At 37.8% G+C, this 23522-nt stretch overlaps 1 long non-coding RNA gene across 1 annotated transcript; it reads left to right on the top strand.

The window, feature by feature from the left end:
- The first annotated feature begins 8 nt into the window (after positions 1-8).
- LOC311599006 lies at positions 9-21930 on the top strand. The gene is made up of 4 exons (XR_014779754.1): positions 9-143; positions 3729-3773; positions 19211-19281; positions 21821-21930. It is a non-coding gene; the product is annotated as an uncharacterized lncRNA (long non-coding RNA).
- Positions 21931-23522: the final 1592 nt, after the last annotated feature.

Raw genomic sequence — 23522 nt, forward strand, 5'->3', positions numbered from 1 at the left:
CTAGGCAACACATTCGTTGCTAAGTGTTAAGTTAATCCAGTTCCTGAGTCTGCTTGGGACTGTCTTTATTCACTGACTCAAAACAGAGGAGGGAAGACCCAGCTAACTACCCAGTCTTACAAAGAAGCTCGGAAATTTACAAGGTAAATAAGGTCCTTCCTCCAAGGTCATAAGCAGTAAACAATTGGTGGGTAAAGGAGACTTAGTGGGACCTGCCTACAACTTGGGCAAGCGATATACCTTTTTTGAGATGTCATTTCTGTCAGGTTTCTCTTGTTTGTAATATATCTGCCTTTGAGTGACCCGTGCTCATATAAATAACACTTCACATATGCTCCTGCAAGTAGCCCAATAAACTCATGAGTTCATCAGTGTAGAATGGGTTTAATTGTTTCCTTGGCCTATTATGGTGTCTTATCTGCAACAGAGAGAGATTTGTTCCCATTACTCTACAAAAAGCCATGTAACTGGTTAATGTATGAAGCACCTGACCTGATTCCTCACTGTTATGGATGCTGGGACGCCTGCAATCAAACAGCCAGTATCAGTCTTGGTTTTTAAGATGACGCCATATTGTAGTCTCCCAGGTACAAACGAAAAGGAGCAAGACTTTGTCCATGGCACATGCTTCACTCCTTTAGAGCCATAGTACTAATTTATGTACTTGACAATTTTGCATTGAGTTCCTTGAAAAAGCCTCTTAGTGGCATATCCTTAGGAGGCAAAATAACCAGTGTTCAAAAAAGTATGTCTGGATCTTCAAAAATGTCATAGATGATAGATGGATGGATGGAAGGATAATAGATAGATAGATGATAGATAGACAGATAATAAATGAGCAATGATTATAATAAAAACACCATTTCCCTACATGCAAATGTCCTCCACACTTGCCAAGCTGTAGGTGAAGCCACATGACTGTTTGCACTGTTCCTTTCACACCAAAGTAGTCAAGAATCTGTGAATCATGAAATGATGGAACAGCCCAGCAGATCTATTAATGTCCACCCACACCATCTCCCAAAGCCCAGGTAAATAGCTGAGTCAAGTACTGAAGAAACACTATCACCTAAAAAAAATTGGAACATACACTACAAAAACAATGTTCACGCTATATTTTTAACCAGAAGGAGATAAAAATATCTATTTATGTTTGCTTGCTTATGCTTAAGGAAATCCAAGAAAGATAAGAATTTAAGAAATATATGAAAATTCATGTAAAAATGCATGACGAGGAATAAGGTGGATAATGTTTAATTTTTATTTTATTATTATCTGTCTATGTGTGTATGATGTACATTTGTGTATGTTCTGTTGCATGTATGTAGAGGCCAAAGGACAACTTAGCAGAATCAGTTCCTTCATTCCACCTTTCCATGGCTTCCAAGGTTTTGGATCAGTCACCAGGCCTATAAGGCAAGTGTTTTATTTATGAAGCAATCTCTCTGGCACAAAGGTGGATAATGTTTATGTGCAGAAGAGTTCACTGTGCATATATCTACAGTTTATTATTTTTAAATTACATGTGTGTATAGCATAGTAAAAATCACTTCTCAAATTTGTTATGTAAAAGTTATATCTTTCAAAGGCCAATTGTTTACTATATAATACAATTGTAAAAATATCGTCATTAAAGAAAATGTACAACTGTGTATGAAAACATTTTTAAGTCTTACATTTCTGTCTTTCTGCTATACTGTATTTAACGCTTTTAATTAAAAAATATTTTTTATTCTCCTGACAATCAAAATATAAGCTGGATTTTCCATTTGGCAGTCATTTGTAAGCATTCAGCTTAAATAGGAAACCCAAACACAAAACTGATTTACAAACTGCATTTATTCTCTAAGCAGGAATGACAAGAGTCAGCACTTTCTAAAAACAGAAAGGCATTTACTTTAAACAAAACGACTTATTTTTCACTACTCTCCTTCAATCTGAGTGACCCATGAAATGAGACCAAGGTTGGATGTTGGAAATTGTTGCAAAATATTATGGTTTACTATGCTGCAACTGAAACTCCTCAGCACAAGCAGACAGACACACATTCCACCAGGGTGCTCTATGCGTTTCGACTGTCTCCCTGTGATTCCACAGGGCTTATGTGCAAAGAGAAAAAAATCAAGAGAGCAAGCAAAGCGAAGCCAAATAGTCATGGATTCAGATATGTCCAAATGTCAGTCATGAGGCTCAGATTATTACAAAAAATTAGTGTTTTCTTCCCTAATTTTAAATGTCTATAGAAATCTTGTAACAAGCATATTGATAATGTGAAGATGGATGAAATCTGAAGAATTAGGTAACGTGGAGCACATCTAGTTTTGCAGCTTTGTATGCACGAGTGCTTCAAATTTAAAAAGCAGAAGACTAGCAATAGTTACTCTAAACCTTTTCATGTTGCAAGACCCTGCTAAGATATGGTATTCTATTTCCTAAAGAGATTTCTTACTAGTTAGAGCATTTTTTTTTTTTATATCTCAGTTGGCCTGGAACTGTAAAGCAGAAAGAAAACACTGCTTGCAGTAACGGCTTTGCTGCAGCGAAACAGAGCTTCCAGTTAGCTTTCTAGAGAATTGTTGAAATTGATGAATCTCAAGTTTAAACATGACTTCTAAGATATAACAGCTGGGTACACTTATCTACATGCAATAAATAAGTGAATAAGAGATCTCATTGAGCTTTTTTTTAAAAAAAATTGTAGAAATAGATATTTTTTCACACAATTACATTTTGATAACAGTTTCCAAACCTCCCTCTATTTCTCCCAGTTTCTCGACACCTCCCCTGCCATCCAGATGCATCCCCTTTCTGTGTCTTGTTAGAAAAGAAATAGGCATCCAAGGGATAAAAATGAAATAGTATGATAAAAAACAAATTGAAACAAGCAAAACAAACAAACAGAAGGAGGCAAAAAGCTCAAAAAGCAAAATAAAGCAGGTAGAGGAACAAAGACACATCTGTTCACATTCTCAGGAGTCCCATAAAAACACAAAACAAGAAGCTATACCACATATGCAAAACCTGAGGTATTCATTCGACGGTGCTGAGTCCTAACCCCTAGGCCCCCAGGGTAGCTGAATCTCTCTGTTTTATTCTGGAACCTTGAACCACTCTGATTCCTGATAGATTATTTTAAAGTTTAAAGCACCTACAGTTATTAGGAAACAACAAGGAAGGTTTTCTGAAACTGTCATCTTTAATTACATTCTCAAAAATGGAATTACACTTAAATATATGCAAATACATAACTCTTTACGCAAGCTACCACTAACTGGCGAGGAGTTAAATGATTTGTTTTTAAAGAGTATCAACCTGAATTCTGCCAAGTACTTCACACCAGAATTCACTGAACTAGCCAGGCATGGTGGCACACCCCTTTAATCCTGGCTCCTGGAGGCAGAGGCAAGCAGATCTCTGTGACTTCAAGATCAGCCTAGTGTACAAAAAGAGGCCAGGATAGCTAGGACTCTGTGTACCAGAGAAACACTGTTGAAGAAGAGAGGAAGAAGAAGAAGAGAGGAAGAAGAAGAAGAAGAGAGGAAGAAGAAGAAGAAGAAAAGAGGAAGAAGAAGAAGAAGAAGAAGAAGAAGAAGAAGAAGAAGAAGAAGAAGAAGAAGAAGAAACCTTTGCTAACAGCTATTCCAAGTGCATTTTCCTCCTACTCTACTCAAATTACCTTGTTTTGTAACTAATTAATTGACATAACTACTTTAATTGTGCTTTTCCAGGATATATGGGAACCACAAGTCAGGTTTTCAACAGCCTTAAGGTAAGTTAAACATCATCAATTTCTCCACTTTTCTTACACTGAAAGTTAAACTTGTAAGCCCCACCCACCCAAGGACCAGGTAACTTTCTATGATGCTGGGAGTTGTAGTTCTTCGAAAGTAACCAAGCCACATGGGGAAATAGGTAGCCATATAGGTATGTTCTTAAATCTTATGACCAGGCAGCTGGGAATTCCAGCGAGTGATCCTGACCAAAGTCCATCCTGGTCAGTATTTAATTAAAAGCTTGCTTAAATTTGGCTCAAAATTGTGGAACTGGTTTTCATTGTGCAGATCACAGGATTAGCAGAACCCAGAGATGAGCATGTGACACAACTCTGTCCAAAGGGTGAGAGGCAGATTGCTGAATGGGACTTCTGAGACACATACATGAGGTCTGGTTTCAGAAGATATAGAGCATCTGGTGGGCAGGGGTGGGGGGTGGGGGTGGGGGGCGTTGATGTTGGGCTACAAGGAAGAACAAAGTCTGAAAAGGATGGTGGAAAGGGAATTTGACATCAGGAGCAGCACAGTGCCAGTGCTGGAAGTTGCACTTGCACCCTTTTGTTCATGTGAGAAAACCAACCCTTCCTTTCAGTAAACCAGTTAAGTATCAGTAACTTCCAAATGAATGCAGTGTGAGATGAATGGAAGAAGAAACTGCCTGATGCCTGTTTCCTATAATAAGCCATTTGCCTCACCCTCACTTTTCCAGCAGACCACATGAGCACCATAGGAAATACAACTTCCTCCCCAAATGGAAAGTTTATATTTAGAGCCATGATTTCTCTCCTCCTGTTAAAATAGACAGTCTTGCTCTCTCTCAAATTCATGGCCTCAGTTTCTTTAATTGCTGGTGTGTGTGTGTGTGTGTGTGTGTGAGAGAGAGAGAGAGAGAGAGAGAGAGAGAGAGAGAGAGAGAGAGAGAGAGAGAGAGAGAGAGAGAGAATTCTTATTTATGCAAATACAACCTATTTAGGTGGATAGAAAGTTACTTGTATGTATTATGACTTCAGGGCTGACCACTTGATATTGGATAGTGAATTTTAAGGCATCTGGTCTTAGTATTTCCTATTTCTTTGTAGTTCCTTGTCTAGAATTGGAGCAAAATGAGATTTCTCCTTTCCACAGTAGCATGCCTACTGATGACCTTATTTGGGTCTTTATTATGAAGCCTTGTTGATAAGACTTTATGGGCATAGCTTCTCTGACATCTAGGAGACACACTCTCACAGTATATTTTCTACTTCTGTGGCTCTTCTAGTCTTTCTTTCTTATGATCCCTGATGTTTCCTTGCAGGGCATGTGTTGTAGACGTATCTTCTGTGGCTGGACACTACACGGCCATTTGTTCTCTGTGAATTGATTGGTTGTAGTTTTCTGTGATGCTCTCTGTTCTTTGATGAGAGGTGAAAGCTAGACTTTGGATATAAGTATAAATATTTAGAATGGACTGGAGGAAATAGGGAAATGACATAGTATTTTAATTTGAAAAAAAATTAAAAATAAAGTAAAAGAACTTTTCTTGCACTTCAACCAAGGATGTCTTCCTTTCTAGGCAATGTTGCTCCTATTTCTTGATTATATTTCTCTCCTGTAGCTTCAAGCTCCACTTTGTTTTACACATGAAATCCTCTCAACTTCACAGACCTGTGGCTTTTGTCACCCAGCGTATTTGTTTTCCTTCCATGACTACGTAGCTTAGCTTGCCTCATGTTGCCGTCACAATTCCCTCACAGCACTCAATGAAAATGTTCTGGCCAAATCACACATAGCTGCTTAGTGACGTCAAAGAGCAATTTGCATCTACACCTTATTTCCAACAAAGAATCAGCCACGAACCAATTTTCCTCTTTATTTTCTTCAGCCAATCACATTTGAGCTTCCTATTTTTTCTATGGGGGGAAATTTTTTTTAACTACTAATAGGTTAATTCATACTTAAAACCATCTTGGACTTTTTCCGTATAAAAGTGTCTGTTGTTTATTCTGGTTTTATCCTTCCTCGTTCCGTATGTGATAATAAGCAGAACCTATTCCAGTACAAACATGTATCAGGGAGCCACATACACTGTGCACCAGTTTATTAAACACATTGCCTAGACTTTGAGTTCCTAAAGCTGTGTGTCCACAATGAAGTGAAGGTTTCCTGTGGACTCTGTCACCTAAAACAGAAACTAAGAAGCTGCTATTAATATGATCTATTTTTGTTATTTGCTATATCCAGACATGCAGATATGCTGTCATTTGTCTAAAAGTCTGGATTTCCCTTGCATCTAGCTGGACCTAGTGCCACATTTTTTTCCCCTAAAAGGATCCCACAAAGCTCTGACTTGCCAAATTGTCCCTGCTACCCTTAAGTTTGTTATTTCCAGTCATTCGCAGTTAAGCAATATTGTGAGGTAAGCCCCCATGGAACTACTACAGGGACACTCTTAGAGCCAAAAAGAAAATCTTTATTGCCAGCTGATTGCTGCATGGAACCTTGTGCAAATCACACACCCTCAAGCCTTACAGCTGTCATTTACAGACACAAAACAGACGAATGAACACAATGATACATTCTGGTTGTGGTTCACACTTCAGTTCACAAGAAGCACAGCTACATAAGCCAAAAAGCAAAGGTTGGGTTTTTTTTTTGTTTGTTTGTTTTTGGCTTGTTTGTTTGTTTGTTTGTTTTTTGGAAGAAATTGATCCTCTTTTGGCAGGTATTGGGCTTATGTTCTGGGTTTAAAGGTCAGGATGGTTCGTTTAACATGGTGTCAGTCATGCTAAGGTCTATGGACCTGTTAAAGCAGCAAAACTGATGCCTCTGTATCAAAAGTAGATCATAGCACCACACAGTCCTCTAAAAAATTAACAGAATAATTAACACCATGAGTAAATTCTGAGATTCTTGCAAGGTACAAAATAATCTGTCATTTAAATTATTTATCCTCCATCATCTTTCATTTTAATTTGAAAACTGCATTTTTTCACTGTAGTACCTGAGGTCATCAAATCCTCTCTAAATTCTTCCTGAATTAATTTCTTGACTTGTTTCTCATCATTTTTGTTTTATATATAGTTGCCCTCAGCAGCCTCACAATACAGCTTTGCTCATTCTCCAAATTAATGTCAATGTTTACATAGCGATCAAGATGGACTCACATTATCTCTATTGTCCAAAGCCTTAATAATTAATCCACAAGGGAGGGTGAGATGGCTCCTTGTCAAAGACTCCTGGGGACTCACAGAGTTAGAAGAAAGAAATGACTCTTTCAGTGTGTCCTTTGCCCTCTATAGCATAAACAGACATGAACACAAATAAATAATCAAGAAAAATAAATAAATAAAAAGTAATCCTCATTTTAAATTTCATTGTAATCTTTTTAGGAAAAGCACAAGGTCTCTAGCCTGCCTTTAACTATATAAGACTACAGACCTATTGGTGTAATGATTCCAGGAAAATATTCTCATAAGGGAGAGTCATGCCCTTCTTCAGTCCCGACATTCCTTCTTTTTAAAGCATAAATGAACTGATAAGAGCCCCCAAACACGTGTTCAATACTGGGGTTTCTATACCAAGCTGCTAAACTAAATATGCTGATGTAACTCCTATCTGTCAAGGCCTGTGCGAAAGGAACAAGAAACAACTTTAGAATTCATGGAATATGGTCCATTGGTTAGCACAACCAAGATAGGTGTGCCATGGAGAGGCAGAGCCCCAAGGACTACCTGTCCTGAGGACTTCATGATGTTGTGAAGTTTCACTCTGCTTGTTGGCCTCTCTGTCATCATGTACCGCATAATCTATAGGTTACATGAAAACTCTAAGGGAGATTCCAGCCCCTCGCTGAGCAGTATTATTGACACTTAAAATAATCATTATTGATCTTTTTCAAGCATTGCTGCCTGAGCAGTTTAACGATTCAATCACAACACTCAGAAAGCACTTAGGGATGTGAATTGTTAGTAACGTGCATCACCTTTAGAAATAATTACAAGATGTAGATGGTTAGTAAAGTTAAGCTAAGATGCTTTGGGGAGTGGCTCTCTGATGTAGAAAATCTCAGGGAGCAACATGAAGTCCAGAAAGACATAATCTTAGTAGTTGACTAGGGATTTTTCTCCAAGTCAGGGAAGAAGAACAAGGGTGGCCAGATTAGCACTGGCTGATGTGCCTCTCTTGCTGAAACTGGATTGGTGATCAAGGTGATGTTTAATTTCTTGTACCTATTTGCTCTCAACTTCCTGATATGATTTAATTTAAAAAATTGGCAATGAGTAGATGTGCACCCTGAGAATTTAAATTTAAAATAAATGACTTTTTTTTAATCTAAAAGTTTAGGTTTGTGATACTTTTAAGATTTTTATAAGATTACTTTTTAAGATAAATAATAAAATAATTGATGAATTCCAGGTTCCAGGAGAAACCCTGCCTCAGTAAATAAAGTGAAGAGCCCTTAAGACAACTCCCAACTCCATTGTCTTGCTTCTACATCCTTGTCCGCATATGTGCCTGTGAACCTGCACACACAACTCTGCCCACACAGGACAATGCATATACAAGCAAACAAATGTTAAAAAAAACAATTAAATACTTTTTAAAAACCCTTTTCCTCAGTGTTTGCCCCATTGCCTGACTGTCATTGCACTTGTCCATAGGTTTCTTAGAGAAAGAGTACTGCATTTTTCCTTAGCACACTACTGTATGTAATGCTCAGGATTGTATGACGTATTGTATCATGAAAACAAATTTCCATATCATAAGAGAAAATGAAATGAAATGGTTTCTTTTAGTCTTTAGAGGAACCATGTGAAAATAATTAAAGGGTTCCATGACTAGCTTTAAAACTAAGTAAATTGTTCCTTAATTAAAATACCTTGTCATTGTTTGAAGAAAATTCTGGCGTGCCTCTCGGTAAGCCATCCCCACATCTAACTGCTACCACTGACAGTAGATGGGACTCCTTTGAACAAAGTCCCACACGTTTGGGGAACTTATGCAGTAACCCTCACATCTCAGGCTCCAGTTTCCTATTCACTGAAAAAGAGAGTTACACTAGATGATTTTTATGGCCTTTTCCACTTCGGATCTTTCCTGATTATATATCCAACATAATCCTCTTAGGCTGTGGTTTAAGGCTCCTCTTTCCTTTTCTAACCTCCGGGGAGATGGAGATCACAGTCTCTATGCTTGAAAGCCATTACCAAATTTGTCCTTTTAGATTCCAAGGCAACTCGATTAACCCCATTTCCCCCATAGTCTCTCTCATTACTTTAACTGCAGACAGGCTGACTTAAATGTTAGAGTGTAAAGTCCACGGTGAGGTGGACTAGTCATCTGATTACAGCAGAGCCATATTCACAGTCACTAAAATAACTAATGTTGTAAGTATAAAAGTTTATTGAAAATTGCTATTGAAGTGAAACTTAGGTATCTGATTTTCTACATTGCACTCAGCTTTTAAACACAGAACTTAACTGTAAAATACAAATATGCATGCAATCAGAGATTATACTGACAGCCAGAGTGAAAAATACCATGTGAGAGTGACCATAATATTTTGCCAGGATTCTTACTTAGAAAAATAAGTTTATTCTAAAAATATAAGGAATACATTCCATATAGTTTTTGATTACTTATGAGGGGGAAAAACGGAAAATGAGAGTAGAATGGATAGAAAAAAGTTGTATTCTCTAATAAAATTTCCTATCTTTAGCACAGTAATTTAAAAAAGCATTATTTATTTATTTATTTATTTTACATTTAAGCTGATGGAAAAAGGCTCTCAGAACCCAACAATAAGAACTTGAAGTAAGAAGGTAATTAATCTAACCAAAACTCATTTAGGAATATCTGCTGCTATCAGAAAACAATAGCAAACTAATTGGGGTGAAGAAATACATTCCCTGCAGTTGAATAGCTCTGGGATCTGTGCTATCTCAGATCTGTGGAAGCAGAAGAGACATCCATATTAATTAATGAACCCCAAATACATCACACATTCTTCAGAATGCAATCTTCTCCAGGGCTGTTTTTCTTGGTCAAGGGTGTGCCTCTGTCCTATGTTTGTACAAATGTAACCAGTGATGGTGCAGAATTCCTCCCTGATCTCTCTCCCTCAGGCTCCCTAACTAGATCAAAGGGCCAGGCCATGCTTTAAAGGAGAACTGAATTCTTTCCAAGCAACGGAAAGGGTGATGCTTGTGTCTACTGTGAAGCTGTTTCTCAGTCAGCCCAAGTCATTTTTTTTATCTCCTCAGTCCTGAGAACTTAAAATTTTGACAACAAACTTTTTGACTCCACATATGCATATAGAACCAAAAATATGCTGCTGTTTTGATATTTAGTTAGAGCAGCTCAGGAATGAAAATGTATTTCCAAATCCCTGATGAAAACTTCCTTTTCCATTTCTGTAAAATTGGAATAATATTAATCCATAAGATAGTTAACTTCTGCAAGAAAATCTGAATCTACTACATAAAGCAGCATAGTGCTCATCTCACAGAACAGTTTTTTCATGTTGTTAGAGTTTTGGTTTTTCTTAAAATGGAAACTCATTCTGTATCCCTGAAACTCAGTAAATAGCCCAGTTGTCCTCAAGTGCAGTTTTCCCTGCCTTCCTTACTGGGTGTTGAGATTACAGCTCTGAACCTGTCTCAGAAGATTGTTTAGAGAGTTAAATGAAATGCCCCATTGTATGGGTTCAGAAGCTTTTGTTAGCTTAAACATTTTATGACTATCAACAAGTATTACTGATTAATATTATAAAGATGTTGCCAGTTTTGTATGTTTCCATCTTTGTTGATATTTTCTTTTTTAAAGGAGTTTTTATCCAGCACATAACATTGACCACAATGAGACAATGACACTGACACAGGACTGGTGTGTATGTATGTGGGATCTTAATAAATTTGAAAATAGGTATCCTTATACACTGGCTTTTGCCAAATTTATTTATTTTTATTTCATTTTATTTTCAAGATTATAATGTAATTACACAATGTTTTCTCTTCCCTTTCTTTGCTCCAAACATTCCCATATGCCCGTCATTGCTTTCTTTCAAATCCAAGGCCCTTTTGCTCATTAATTGCTATTATATGCATATGGGATATGTATATTCATATCATATCATATATACATATATGTATATTCATTTCTTAAATATAACCTTCAATTTGTATAATATTACTTCAGAGCATGTTTTCAGGGCTGACTGTTTGGTAATGGATACCTAATTGATGTGCTCTCCCCCTCAGGGAAGACTAGTTCTCCCACACACACATCCCTTATTTGCATGCAGTTCTTTGTGTAAGGTGGAGGCCTCATGGGTTTTTCCCCATCCACTTTGGCGTGTTTAGTATTGTCCTAGTTCAGTTCATGTTTAGGCAAACATGTAGGTGAGAATTTTTGGTGTAGCTTCTGACGATACTGAGAGGCACAATGTCACAGCAAGCTCTATGACCCTGTGATTCTTACATACTTTCCACTCTCTCTCTCATAATGTTTCCTGAGCCATAGGTACAGGAATTGCAAGTTCAATGAAGAGTCCATTTTTAAGCAAGTAATCATACTCATTTTATACATCCCCTCCATATCTTTTTTAAGCTAAAAAGCCCAAACTGGCAAGATTTCCAGACCGTCTATGTGAAGCACACTAGTCCCTTGAGTGTAAATAAGTCTGGAGGCACAATGACAGAGGGACCACCAAGAGGCTGTAAGTTCCCCATAAAAAGAAAAAAAGTAAAAGGAAACCTTCCTTCTGAAGCAGAGCCAGCTGGAATGTAGAAGGAAAAATAATAAAATATAATAATAAAAATAAAATAATAAGAAATAATAAGAGCATATGCTTTTCTCTTGATCAATTTCCAAGCTTCAAATTCTTCTTGTTTTCTTTTCTCATTCATGGAGAGGAAACTACTGAGGCTCCGAGTAGGCAAAAGAAAGGATTTTATAGGCTCCAACTCATGAGAAACACTGCTGGGAGCGACACTTGGGAGTTAATCAGGGCATCTGGACGGACTCTATTTCCAAAGGCCCTCTAGGATGCCTAAGTGTCCTCTGTAGGCAGATCAGACTCAATTCTATCCAGGCATCTGTCATTGGAGAGCACATGGCTCTCTAGTCCTTGCGACATGATCTCAGAAGCTGTATTTGTGATAAATTCTCAGCAGTGATTGTTAGGATTTGAGGACACACCCACACCACCAGAACGACCCTGTGAAGTGACTGTCTCTCCAACGAGCTAAAAAGATGTAACTGTGATGCGCAAAAGTGGTAGATACTCCTCCACCTAAACGTTTAGATCGAAAACAATATTCATCAAAACAAAATGTGCTTTAGTGATTAATTTGTAATCCCAATTAAAACACTGCCAATTAAAAAGACATTAGCTGTATAGCTCTAATGAACTGCATGATAGAGAGACACAGGCAAGAAAAAAATGGACGCAAGTGATGTCTTTATAACAAATTAGTGCTTGGCTGTGGCACATGCACTTAACTCTGAAAGCACATTAACCAGCGTCACATGTAACAGAAGCTCTGGAGGCTGCATAACCCTTAATGGGTTTTGATGGAAGGCTATAGAGAGATTCCCATTCATCTTTAAGCCCCAAAGGACACAGATGGCTCACGGAATCATTTACTTAAATGGAAATAGCCCTGGAATTATTTTAGTGTTTGAAACTAATATGATAATGAAATTCAATCTCATTAAGTGGTGAAAAGTCTATTTAAAATGCTTATCAAATATCCATTTGCTGTTAGTTTTCTAAATATCAAATAGTGGTTCAACTTAACATTTGATCATAGACAAAAGACCCAGGAGCCATTTTAGCTTACTTTAAAGGTTAATAAGAATTTCTATGAAATTTTAAGTGCACATATACACATGTACACACACACACACACACACACAGAATCTGTACTTTAAAATAAATTCTCATTTATTCTGTTTTTTTTTTCTTTCTGACAAAATACCTGAAATAATCAACTACAAGGAGTAAAGACTTACTTGGGTTCATGGTTTTTGTAGTTTTAGTCTTTGTTGTCTGTGTTCATGGTTTGGGGCCCATGGCCTATTAGAACATCCAATGGCCAGGAAGCCTAGTGAAACCAGACAAAGTGCATTTCCCACAGGAATGCTCACAATGGACTACTTCTTCCTAAATAGCCCATATAGCTATAAATTAACCCACTGATAAAATTGGTGTCCTCACAAGCCAATCACATCTCAAAACTCTACTTCTGAATACATCTCTACTGAGGACCAGCCCTCAATTCATGATTCAACTCGAGACATTTTATTTACAAACCAAAGGATTTTTGAACGAATTATCATGATGCCATTGTATATATTAAATTCAACTTACTATGCTTCATACCAAGTAATAAGCAACTTGTACTATTTGTCAGCCATTGCGTGTACTACTCAATATTCTAAGTGAATTCTGATTATAACATTCAAAGCATATATCTATCCTTCATGTCAATAAGGGCCTTTATGTATGGGGCTGGAGAGATGGCTCAGAGGCTAAGAGTACTGACTGCTCTGCTATTCTTCCAAAGGTCCTGAGTTCAATTCCCAGTAACCACATGGTTGCTCACAACCATCTATAATGTGATCTAATGCCCTCTTCTGTCATACAGGCATACAGGCAGGCAGAGCACTGTGTATATAATAAATACATAAATCTTTTAAAAAAAAAAGGACCTTTAATTAAATGATCATATCATTCTATAATTTTGTTATCCTCATTTTTGATAGTTTAAGGAAAATGTAATTTTTAATAAGTACTGCTTCAGACAGCAATACCCTTGAAGTGTACTTCCATGACCTCCCAAACCTATACAAAGACCTACAGACAACCAAGAACACTGAGAGCAGGAAAAATAGTCTTCCCCAGAAAGGAGCACACCAACTGTTTATCCAACACCAAATGGTGGTCCATAAAAAGATGCATATAATATTACGTAGATCGAGAATGTTTTATTATGTGTTTTAAATATATGTGTATACAAATATGCATATATGTATGAATCAGCAATTAGTGTTGGTTTTCTTAAAGGGCATGAGTTTGAAAAAGAGCAATTAGGGCATATGGGAGAGTTTGAAGAGAGAAAACAAAAGGGAAAGTGATATAACTATATGCTCAAAAATAATTAAAAATTACTTTTTGAGTATAACCTATGTGTAAATCTTAAGTGTAAATAACATTTATATGAATACATCTATATAATAATCAGCTCAAGGAATCAAAATTAATTAACTAGAATATAAGTTATTATAAATTGATAACCATAAATTTAGTGATTTGTTTTTTGTTTTGTTCTGTTTTTGAGTCAGGGTTTTTCTGTGTAAAAGAGCTCTGGCTGTCCTGTGTGGGGCACATGAACCCTGTGACTGGGAAAACTGGCCTGGAGATAGAATGGGTTGAGCTGTGTCCATCTCCTGAAAAAATCTCCATCTTGAGATCTCAGGAGTAAAGATCCATCCCTCTCTGTTCTGTGCCTGCATGCCCCAGCACATGTAGTCTTGGGACTCCTACCTCTGCCATTCTTGAGGTAGTCACCTAGCCTGGGGACCAGGACAGGTCCAGATAGCACCAGGAATTCTTCTCCATCCAAATGAACCATTCCCAGCACCTCAGCCCCAGCCGATGACAGTCACTCACCTGAAAACCCTTACCCACTTCCCCAAGGTTTACATAGCCCTTATTCCTCCCAGTAAAGAGAGCTGTCTCACTGAGAGAGCTGTGTCAGAGGAGATTCTGTTCTCCCTTCCCCTTGGCCCTCCTGCCCCCTCACTGCTGAATCGGGAACCAGCTGATCTACCCACCCACCCAGCTAAGCTTCCTTCATCCAGCACCTGTATGTATGGGTGCCTGAACATCCCAAGGGAAGACGCAGATCCGGCTCCAGAGTGACAGTCCTGCCTTCCTTTTGTAGACCAGGCTGGCCTAGAACTCACAGAGATCTGCCTGCCTCTACCTCCAGAGTGCTGAGATTACAAGTATGCACCACCACGCTGGGAAACTTTATTGCCTTTTAACTTGTGTGTTTTGTTTTAAGATTTATTTATTTATAATGTATACAAGTGTTCTGCCTTGCATGTACGCCTGCACACCAGAAAAGGGTACCAGCTCTCATTATAGATGGTTGTGAGCCACCATGTGGTTGCTGGGAATTGAACTCAAGACTTTTGGATGACCAGCCAGTGTTCTTATCCTCTGAGCCATCTCTCCTGCCCTGCATATTATCCTTTAATCTTCTCTAACTTATTAACAGAATAAAAATGTTTAGTTTCTTCTGAGAGTTATAAAGTTTTGTTTTCTCATGTGATTCTCTAACCACTGAGACATCTCTCCAGCCCTGCTAGGATTTGAGTGTGGTCACTCTGCAGACACAACTGATTTTGCCACATGTGAATAGGAAATTATGTTAACAAGAAGCCATGATTTTCAATTCAGTGGCTATGTTCTTTGCCATATTTGGTTTGCCATTCTCTTGAGTCTTTTTTTTTTTTCAAACTCTCCATTCTCTTTCATTTCATGTAGTGTGTTGACTATCATAACACTAAAAAGATATTATTTGTTTTTGTTTTGTTTTGTTTTTTAGAGACAGGGTTTTTCTGTCTAGTCCTGTCTACCCTAGAATTGCTTTGCAAACCAGGCTGGCCCCAAACTCACAGAGATCTACCTACCTCTGCCTCCCCAGTGCTGGGATTATAGGCACGTGCCACCACTGTCAGGCTTAAAGACACATTTTATCCATAGAATGACCTCCCTCATCTGTTATCAATATTATTTGATTTTGAATCTTCAGTATTCTACATGCCCTTAAGAATCATTTAATAATTTATATGTAATTACTATTGGCACTACATTCTATATTTCCATATCAATATGTGAATCATGGACATGTTTATTATAGTGGATATTCGACTGAATATCCATTGTGTTTTCTATAAAGGTCTCATGTTCCAAGCCCACTTGTTACTAATCAGATGTCTATGCACCTATACCGGTCTATATATGATAAAGGTAGTTTCCTGTAAAACTAAGTAAAAGGTAGGCAGCCAGAATAAACAGCAGGCTTCGGTTCTTTTGTTTGTTTGTTTATTTTGTTTTGTTATGTTTCGTTGGTTGATTGCTTGCTTGCTTGCTTGTTTTCTCAAGACATGGTTTCTCCTTGTAGCCTTGGCTATCCTAAACTGACTTTGTAGACCAGGGTGGCCTTGAACTCACAGAGACCTGATATCCACCTGAGGCTCCTGAGTGCTGGAAATTATGGCGGGTTGTCTTTTGTTTTGTTTGGTTTGGTTTGGGGAGGGTGTTGTTTTTGTTGTTTGTTTGTTTGTTCTTGTGGTGGTGTTTAGTGTTATTTTCTGAACTTCTAGTATCTTTTAATGTAAGGGTTCTCTGGCATTCCTAGAAGTAGTACAAAAAAGACTTTCAAAAAAACCTTAGGAAGCATGATGAATATTCTTTGTTTCAAGCTCTCTCTCTCTCTCTCTCTCTCTCTCTCTCTCTCTGTCTCTCTCTCTCTCTCTCTCTCCCTCTCTCTCTCTCTCTCTCTCTCTCTGTCTCTCTCTGTCTCTCTGTCTCTCTGTCTCTCTCTGTCTCTCTTTCTCTCTCTCTCTCTCTCTCTCTCTCTCTCTCTCTCTCTCTCTCACACACACACACACACACACACACACACACACACACACACACACACACAGTTCCTCCTCTCCTTTACTAAAGATTACCTCTTTTAATGTATACTTTCTTATTTTTAAGTATACGGGGATGGGGGTGGGACATTAAGAGCTCTTAATTGCTTAGCCACATGCCCAGTCTCACAGACAGTCTTCTGCAGGAGCAGCAAAGTCATCCAGACCGTTGGGAGAAGGTGGGGTAGAAGGCTCTAAAGTACGGTGTAAGAAATCTTGTATCACAGATCAGGAAGAAAAAAAAAAACATATCCTCACTCTATATATACAATCTTTAGAAAAGACAAGTCATTAAAAAAACACACACACACATACAAAAGGTGAGAGACTGGCGGACACAGAATGGCTGGGTCATATTTTTCTGTTTGCACAGGGTAGCTCATGGCAGGGAGGCGTGAGCAATGCTGTGCTCACAGCAAGCTGAAGGCAGAGTAAACACAAGTCATGAGATCCTTACTGATCTCCAGGCTGATCTCTTACCACCCAGGCCGCCATTCTATTTCCCAGTAAAGGCGGGGCGCAGATAAGCAAATAGTTCCACTGTTTGTGTCACGCAGAGATCACAGGCTCTTGAGCCCACATTGCCGGCCACACAGACATCACAGAGAACAGGGAAAAGACACAGTTCTCTATAGAGGCTAAAGAATAAACTGAGTCTTTGGCTGTGAAGAACAGACTTCTTGCTTCCCCTTACTTGAGCTGGGAGAAGGGAAGAGTTGAAAGTCTGTACAGGAATTTAGGAAAGCTTGGCTTGGGACTGTCTCCACTTGAGTGAGACTGCTGAAGCACTTAAGGTCAGTTAAAGACAATATATATATACATCATTCAGATGTAAATCTACATATTAGTTCCCATCTACTGCTAGGGGAAGTTTCACTGGAGGTAATCGAGTGAGACCCTGATTTACGGGTATAACAGAATGTTGTTAGGAGTCATGGCCTATCTAATCTCAGGTACTTGGACACTAAATGGTGTTGAGCATGGGTTCCTTTCACTGAGTGGGCCTTATATCCAATCAGGTAGTGGTTGGGTATCTTCCAATTAATGCGCCACCATTATATAACCATATCTTACAGGCAGGTCACCATTGTAGATCAAAGGGTTTGTAAATGTATTGCTGTTCACCTTTCTCCTTTGGTAACATAGAGTGCCTTCCAGTACCATATACACCTGTCAATAGAGATGAAAGCTCTAGTTAGGAACCAGCTCAACTTCTCCGTGTTGAATGGGGTGTGTGACTATTGTCTTCAACAATAGGGCCTTACTATCATTGGCTTGCCTTTATTTTGCTTTGATCCCTTCTTTTCTTCCTCCTTGTCCCCTACCTTTGTGGTGTCTTTCATTCTCCTTTATGATGTGGCTGGATTTATACACCGCTTCAAGAAGCTGCACACTGCTTTTCCCCTGGGATTAGCACTGTCTGGGAAACAATACTATTTGAATTCAAACATTATTTATTGAAGACCTACTCTATTCCAGACATAGTACCAGGAAATGCACTCACAGGCTAAACAGAGCACACATAGCTCTTACATTATTAAGGTTTTTATAATCATACATTAACCATCTAATAACATCGCTGAAGATGGGGAAGGACTTGACTAGAGCTTGTGGAACTTAGAACTCAGTCTTAGGATTCATCAATGGGGATTATTAAAGTGGACAAGACATAGACAGAAGATGCAGAATGTCCCAGCACAGGACACTGTTAGCAAATGGTCTCAAGTTCAGCTTAAGCAAAGCCTAATTACCTGCATTTGACACTACATTGTAATGCCTACACATCTCCATGTGTGATACTATTGCATAACTGTTTGGAAAGCTGAAAAGATTATCTTGTTATCCACTAAATGTTAACCTCTGTTATCTATCTATCTATCTATCTATCTATCTATCTATCTATCTATCTTTCCATCTATTCTTACACTCTAAGAATGCCACATTTACACTAATCTTTTCTTGGCTCAGTTCTTTACATGTAGAATATGTTTGTTTTGTTTTGTTTTGTTTTTCATGACAGGGTTTCTCTGTGTAGCCTTGACTGTCTTGGACTCCCTTTGTAGACCAGGTTGGCCTTAAATTTAGAGATTCACCTGCCTTTGCCTTCCAAGTACTGGCATTAAAGGTATGCACCACCATGACTGGCTTATATAGATAATCTTATCTGTGCTTAAAAGTGTGCCAGTCAAAGGTTAATAGTCATGAGGCCTCGACAGGATGGAAACTCTGCACCATTTTCTTTCATTCTTATTATGGATACTAACATGAATGCAGTGGTTTCTTAAGTCATTTAATTATTTTTACTTCATGTGCATTGGTATTTTGCCTGTATATATGACTATGTGAGGGTGTCAGATCTTAGAGTTACAGACAGTTGAGAACTACCATATGGGAATTGAACCCTGGTCCTCTGGAAGAGCAGTCTGTGCTCTTAATCTCTCTTAAATGCTGACTCATCTCTCCAGCTCCCACAGGAGTATTTATATTACACAAATTGGGATCCTTGTTTGCCTGTCAGTTAGCTAAGAAAAAAAATGCTTAGTTATAAAATGTTTGCTTGTTTCTCAAATTATGTTAGAAACTGTGGAGTACAATAAAGGAGAAGAAAAATTATTATTTCCCCAAATTGGTTTCTTAAAATCTGACTGACCTCAGTATAAGCTTACAGTGAAATTTCAAGCAAAATTGTAAGATGTACTTCTTTATTAGGTAATTCATGGATTATTTTCTTAATTTTAGATAAGGAAAAGATAATATCAACAAATGATATCAAGAATGTATCACAGCAACGCAGAGACGCTCTGAAATCAGGAAGGTAAAAACCTGGGACCTATGATCTAACTAGTCATAAAGATCACACACTGCTACAGTTCCATTTTCACAATTGAGACGCTTTTAATTCACTTTACTTGACATAAAGTAAGGATTTATTTTCTCTAAGACAATTTGTCTTTCCCTTCTTAACTTCTAGTGATCAGTACATTTATAAAGAAAAATATGCCCATTAACATTTTTCAGATCTACACATTTCATACAACATTTTGGTTCATTTTACAAAGATATGCTTGGTACCTTTTAAAAAGTTACAGAAGAAAAACAAAAGTTGAATATAGTATTAAAGTAAAAGAAAAGTCTAAGTGCTAGTAAAATGGTAAAATGTCAACTATGAAAACCTGACTGCCTGAATGAACAGAGAACATTGAATCCAAAGGTCATCTTCTGACCTTCACATATTTCTTTGTTTGTTTGTTTGTTAGTTTTTGTTTTCATTTGTTCACCTTACATCCCAATTGTAGCCCTTTCCCTCGTTATCTTCCCATCCTATCCTCCCTGCCTTCTACCCCCTTCTTCCATCCACTAGTCCTCAGGAAAGAGGAGCCATCCTCCCCTAACATCTGACCTCAGGCTATCAAATCTCATCTGGACCACTTGTATCCTCTTCCTCTGTGACCTGGAAAGGCCACCCCACCAGGAGGAAGTGATCAATGTGTGGGAACCAGAGTCAGAAGTAGTCTCTTCTACACATATTATGTTACCCATGGGAGATTGTGTTGCCTATCTACTACATCTGAGAAGAGAGTCTAGGTCCGTATCCTGCATGGTTCTTGGTTGGTACATCAGTTTCTGCAGCAGCAGCAGCATCCTGCACCCTAAATTGTTGGATCCATTGGCCTCTTTGTGAAGCTCTGGATCTAGGCAGGTTCTTCTATTCCCCAACTCTTCCATAAGACTCCCTGCATTCGACCCCAAAGTTTGGCTGCGAGTCTCTGCATCTGCTTGGATCACTTGCTGGGTGGAGTCTTTCAGGGGACCTCTGTGGTAGTAGGCTCCCTTCCTGTTCCTTCTTTCCAACTGCTTCTGGTGTTTATTCTATTTGTCCTTCTAAGTGAGAACTAAGCATTTTCCCTAGGGTCCTCCTTGTTATTTGGTTCCTTTAGGTCTGTGTATTGTAGTCTGATTATCCGGTATTATGTGGTTAATACCCGCTTATAAGTGAGTATGTACCATGTTCTTCACATATTTCTTATAGCATGTGTACACACACACACACACACACACACACACACACACACACATACACACACACACACAGTATACATATACATAACAAAAAATAATAAGTTTAAACAAATCAATGATACTTGGCCCATATAAATAGAAGGGCTATGTTTAGAAAGTCTATAGAGTATATATTGGCAAATTCTGTAGGAAGGGAAAAATAAAATATGAACAGAAATATAAGTTATATAACTGTATTAACATGGAACTCCCAGTTATTTGACAACCACCCAATTAATAAGGAGAGCTTGGGGCTGGAGATGTGGCTTAGAAGGTTAGGATCGGTACCTAACATGCATAAGGCCTGGATTCAATCCCAAGAACAACCTATAATCCTAGTACCTGGAAGTCCAGCAAGAGGATCTAAAAAGTTCAAAGTCATCCTTGACCATAGTAAATTTGAGGCAAACCTGGTCTACATGAAACATTTTCTCCTCTCCTTGAAGTTTTGTTGGGCTTTACAAAGTTCCTCAAAGGCAGAATTCAATAAAATTAGGTTAAAGAGGGCTATATGACTTCTGCTAGTCTCTCTGGCATCCTTTGCTCTGGAAATTTGAGCTACCTTGTAGAGAAGCCAGATGCACCACCTCACAGGGGAATGACAGAGGCTAATAGAGGTGTCAGTCATCTCTCAGTCCTCCCCACTTAGCAAAGACACGTGAGCAAGAAACCCTGAAATGGCTCCATCCACTATCAAATGCAGTCTGATTGAAACCCTGAGAAGCAACTGCCCACTGAGGCCAGTGTGAGAAGGCTACAGAGTTGCTGTTGTTGCCATGTGGGTGTGGTTTGATGAACAGCATGCTGAAAAAAAATGGGACATGGCCATATTAACATGAAACCTGTTTAAATCAGAAAGGAATATTGCTTTGGGCACAGCTTAGCTGACCTACCATTTAATTTTACTAGGAAAGTTCTGTGTGTACTTCTTATGGTTTCTACCAATTGATCTTATACAATGTTGTTTCTCCATTGGATTGTGATTTTAAACATCTCCATCTTTCTATGACAGCAAGTCCCCTTATTGGTCATAGTTTTATTTTCCTAATTTAGGCACAATTTAAAGTTTAGATATGTGTTGTATGTCTATACAGATATACTGCCGAAGATTTACAGTTTTACACTTGGACATATTTCTAACTGAAGTTACAGGTGTTGTACATTTCTCCTTTGTATTATTTGGGCCAATTTTGATTGGTCCATAAAAATCACACACAAGAGACACATCTTACATAGTGATATTTGTTACATATTTACATTGAGAAGCCATCCATTCAAGCTAATTTGGTCTTCAGTTTGTTTCAGGGAGAAGGGAATCTTGACAAGTTAATTGAGTTGACAACTCAAGAGTTGTCCAAATAAACAGAACAACGTATTCAAAGATACTGTGGATGGGAAAGAAGAGTCACCCCCCCTCTGGAATTCTCTAACTGCTCTTCACAAAAGGCAAGTATTCAACAGAAACAAGAAAAAGCTGTAGTAACAGTCATTAAATGGATAAATTTCAAAGAAAGGATTGCTTCTCTTGGATGTTTTCCATCATCTGATACAATTTTCTCTACAGAAGCGTTCTTCTGTGGGCCTTACTGTTCATTTAAGTTTTATGAAAGATGCCACTGTAAATTGGCTAGAAAGAGACCATCCCTCATTGGCCCAAATTTATTCTGCTCTAAAAAATCTGCTTTTATTCCACGTTCCTGAACTTCTGAGACATGAAAAACTCAGGGGAGGGGTTCTCTGTTGAGACCAATGAAGCTAAGTATTTCTTTAGACAGTTATTATTCTCCTGCTCTGACATTTCACTATGTTCAAGAGAAAGAAAATGCCCACATGGCCACTTTTCTCACAAGTGGAGAGTTGAAAGCATGTCTGTCTATTCTGCCAAAATTCTCTTTCTCGGGTATCAGGCTAGAGAATCAAGTGGAATAAGAAAATATGTACCCTGTAAGTTGACTCAGTTCTTAAAATCAAATCTGCCTGGAATATTATCCTACACAATAATGATATTAAATAAAATGTAAGCTATATTCGATTTTGTTTTCTAATTGTCATGACCATTAAAACCTGATTAAAAGAAAAATAATAACTCCATTTAAGATATAAAATCCTACTATATATAACATCATCACTAGACATATACTATGGCTTAGGAAATGCAAATGAACATTTTCTCAACTATTTTACAGTGATTAGCAGAAGTAGAATCTTTCCCTAGTTATATATTTAGTAAGAAAACTTATGGATACCAAGGCAAGCATAGATGACAGTTAATAATGACATGAGTGATACTGAGCAAGTTCTTTAGTCCTAAGCCCAATGCTTTTAAAGCATTGGGTTTTTACTCAAAGAATGATTTTAATGGACGGGGAGTCATACATTACCACATAACTAAAAGCACTCAAGAAGAGAGAGGAAAAACACTTGCCAAAGAGATGTACAAAGAATTCCAATACTCGTGAATAAATTCAAAGATCTTTTGTAAAATACAAATTCTAATATGTTACTGTTGTCTTGGGATAGTTTAAAATACTTGTAATTGTAATGTAGGAGTTACTAGTATAAACTGATATATTTTATGCATGAGAAATTTTCAAGAATTTATTGTGATCCCTTAAAATTGCTTTATTAATAGTAAGTTCTTAAATTAAAGTTTATGACTACACAAACATCTGATGCTTTTTATATTTCTCAATTAAACTGCTTTTGGTTGACATATTCTATTTTCCCTATATACTTTCTTCAGTTAATCTGGTCTTGCTGACAAGCTTGCTTATAGACAATAAATGATTTATAAAATATGATTTTGCGAGTTTAGTAGACTCTCCATGAATCACTTGGCATCTATGCATGCTGGTGAAATTCTATCAGAATTTCTTCATATAATGAATTGTGATTTATATGGTGTGTGACACATATATGCAGGTGATCCATTAGGACAATTTAAATCTCAAAGTTTTCTTTTTCATTTTATATTTTCCCCACATTTTAGTATACTAC

The sequence above is a fragment of the Acomys minous genome, assembly GCF_964271855.1.
Source record: "Acomys minous genome assembly, chromosome: 6".
NCBI classification, from domain to species: Eukaryota; Metazoa; Chordata; class Mammalia; order Rodentia; family Muridae; genus Acomys; species Acomys minous.